The sequence below is a fragment of the Rhinopithecus bieti genome, unplaced genomic scaffold (genome assembly GCF_001698545.2).
Source record: "Rhinopithecus bieti isolate Rb0 unplaced genomic scaffold, ASM169854v2 scaffold_31548, whole genome shotgun sequence".
Lineage (NCBI taxonomy): Eukaryota > Metazoa > Chordata > Mammalia > Primates > Cercopithecidae > Rhinopithecus > Rhinopithecus bieti.
The window spans coordinates 4,785,767-4,789,104 of record NW_016814470.1 but is presented as its reverse complement, the minus strand read 5'-3'; the positions used below and the strand labels follow the sequence as shown (position 1 = coordinate 4,789,104).

General features: G+C 49.1%; 1 pseudogene; it reads left to right on the top strand.

Moving 5' to 3' along the window:
- The first annotated feature begins 484 nt into the window (after positions 1 to 484).
- The window catches only part of LOC108514666 (LETM1 and EF-hand domain-containing protein 1, mitochondrial pseudogene), a 14,378-nt pseudogene continuing 11,524 nt past the window's right edge, over positions 485 to 3,338 (top strand).

Here is a 3,338-nt window from a genome sequence, read left to right as displayed (position 1 = left end):
CAAAAATTAGCCAGGCATGATGGCCGGTGCCTGTAGAACCAGCTACTCAGGAGGCTGAGACAGGATAATTGCTTGAACCCTTTTAGCAGAGGTTGCAGTGAGCCAAGATTGAGCCACTGCACTCCAGCCTGGGTGACAGAGCAAGACTCCCTCTCAAAAAAAGAGGAAAAAGTTAATAACAGAAGTCCATTGCTTTCATAGATACCAGCAATGAACAACTACAATTTGACATTAAAAATGCAATAACACTTACCAAAAAAAAAAAAAAGGAAAAAAGAAAAGAATTGTTTATGTATAAATATAACAAAATGTATACAGGACCTACACAAGGAAATGATAAAACTAATGAAAGAGATCAACCATCTAAAGAAATGGAGTGCGCAGGAGCGGAAGTGCCCAATGGTGATGGCAACCCGGCCTCCCCTCCCCGTCCCTGCTCTGCCCACCTGGTCCCCGGAAGTCTGTGAGTGACTTGGCCGCCTTTGATGCTGGGTCCTGGAGCTCTTTGTCGGTCCGCAGCCTTTGTCAGTCGTCCTTGCGGGCCAGCTTGAGGCGCAACATAGGCCCAAGAGCCTCAGAGGAGGAAGAGGAGGAGGAGGAAGCTGCTGCAGGAGGCCCATGTCATCCATCTTACTGAGGAGCTGTCAGGGCCAGGCGGCCTCCCACCTCCCACCATCTCACGTCGCTGCCCTGCCCTGAGAGATCGTGCTGGTCTCCGTGGCAGGGCTGACAAGCCGCGTGAATGTTCCATTTAGCTGCCGCACACCCACCTATCCAGTGTACTTTCCTTCAGAGGCCATCACCTCAGCGGTTGGCCTGTGAGGCGGGAGGGCTGGCACACAGTGGCTACGTTGGCGCCATGTTTGGTGGTCACGGGACCTCAGGACCTTCCTGCGTGCTGCTGGCACTCATCTCCCCACCTTGGCAACGACTCCGTAGTCAAGTCCCCCAAGGACAAGAACAAGAAGCTGGAGGAAGGCAGCCCCGTATACAGCCCCCCTGAAGAGGCCCCAATGAAGTCTGTGGGGCTGAGGGTCCTGGACAGGCTGAAGCACTATTACCACAGCTTCTGCCTTCTCTGGACCGCCACCAAGATAGCCACACACGCGCTCTGGAGGATTCTCAGTGGCCACATGCTGACCAGCTGGGAGCACAGGCAGTTTGTCCCTGTCTGTGCTGACCTCTTTTGCCTGGTCCGGCTCCTGATCTTTGCGGTGGTGCTTTCCATGGAGTTGCTGTTGCTCATGGTAGTGAAAATCTTTTCCAACATGTTGCTGTCCACATTTGAGACTCAGTCCATCAAGGAGGAGAGACCGAAGAAGCAGCTATAGGGGAGCTGGAACTGGCTAAATTTCTCCAGGACACCATCGAGGAGATGGCTGTGAAGAACAAAGAAGTGAAGAGGAGGACTGCCAAAGACTTTGCCTTGTTTTTCCAGAAGATCTGAGAGACAGGAAAGACGTAACAGCAAATAAATCATGCGCTTTCCCAAATTATTTGAGGATGAACTGACCCTGGATAACCTCACCTGCCAGCAGCTGGTGGCATTGTGTGAGCTGCTGGATCTCCAGGCCATAGGCACCAACAACTTCCTATGCTTTCAGCTCACCATGAGGTTGAGGTCCATAAAGGCCAACAATGAGCTGATTGTTGAGGAAGGGGTGGACAGCCTGAATATCAAGGAATTGCTGCCGACATGTAGAACTCGAGGGATGTGGGCCCTCTGGGTCTCAGAAAACCATCTGAGGAGCCTGCAGAAGCAGTGGCTGGATATGCATTTGCATCAAGAGATCCCCATATCACTGCTCTTATTGTCCCGAGCTATATACCTCCCAGACACCCTCTCTCCTACTGACCAGCTCAAATCCACCTTGCAGACTCTTCCAGAGATAGTGGTGAAGGGAGCCCAGGTGAAAGTGGCCAAGGTTGAGGTGAGCAGGTAGACAACAAAGTGAAATTGGAGGCTACATTACAGGAGGAGGTGGCCATCCGGCAGGAGCACAGGGAAAATGAGCAGCAGAAGCTATCCCAAGAAATGAAATGGAAGAAGCCACCCCTGAGAGGCCAGTGGCTGACCAGCAGCCAGAAGTGCCTGTGATCCTGCCCTCAGAGGCCCTGAAGGACACTGTCCCTGTGCTGGAGATCTTGAAGGAAGAGAAAATAACCGAAGAAGAAATGGGTGTACTTAGTGACTCCCGTTCTAAACTGAAGGAGCAAAATAAGTCCCTAACCAAGGAGAAGGAGGAGCTGGAGCTACTGAAGGAGGACGCCAGGACTACAGTGATGACTTGCAAGAGATCAAGAAGGAAGTTTCAAAGACCAGCAAAGAAAAATATGTGGAAAAATCTAAAGCCAGCAAGACACTGACAAAGAGAGTTCAGCAGATGATCTGGTGGATAGACAGCTTGATCGCACAGCTGGAGATGGATCAGAGGCCTGGCAAGCTAGGCCAGGCAGAGGGCTCAGGGGGAGCGGGAGAGAAAGTCATCAGTATCACCGAGTTCATCAGCGCCATGAAGCAAATCAAGAACATTTCAGAAAACAAGCTGATCAGCTTGGCCTCAACACTGGATAAAAATAAAAATAGCAAGGTCAACATTGACAACCTCATTAAGGTGATTGAGCTGGTGGACAAAGAAGATGTTCACATCTCTATCAGTCAGGTGGCTGAGATTGTGGCAATGCTGGAGAAGGAGGAGAGGTGGAGGGGAAGAAGAAGGCTAAGGGAAAGGCTGAGGAGGAGGCTGCAGAAGTGAAGAATTGGGCTGATCTTGGCTCTCAAGCATGTTGGTGGCCCTGCAGGTGTCTGCCTCCATCCTGCTTCACTAGCTGTTGTGGTAATGACCATAATAGTGATCACTTTGAGGTGATTCTTTTTTTTTTTTTTTTTTTTAGTACTAGAAGAAATAACTTTTATTTATTTATTTATTTATTTATTTATTTATTTGTTTATGTTATACTTTAAGTTCTAGGGTACATGTGCACAATGTGCAGGTTTTTTACATATGCATACATGTGCCATGTTGGTTTGCTGCACCCATTAACTTGTCATTTACATTAGGTATTTCTCCTAATGCTATCCCTCCCCCATCCCCCCACCCCATGACAGGCCCTGGTGTGTGATGTTCCCTGCCCTGTGTCCAAGTGTTCTCATTGTTCAATTCCCACCTACGAGTGAGAACATACAGTGTCTGGTTTTCTGTCCTTGTGATAGTTTGCTCAGAATGATGGTTTCCAGCTTCATCTATGTTGCTGCAAAGGACATGAACTCATCCTTTTTTATGGCTGCATAGTATTCCATGGTGTATATGTGCCACATTTTCTTAATCCAGTCTATC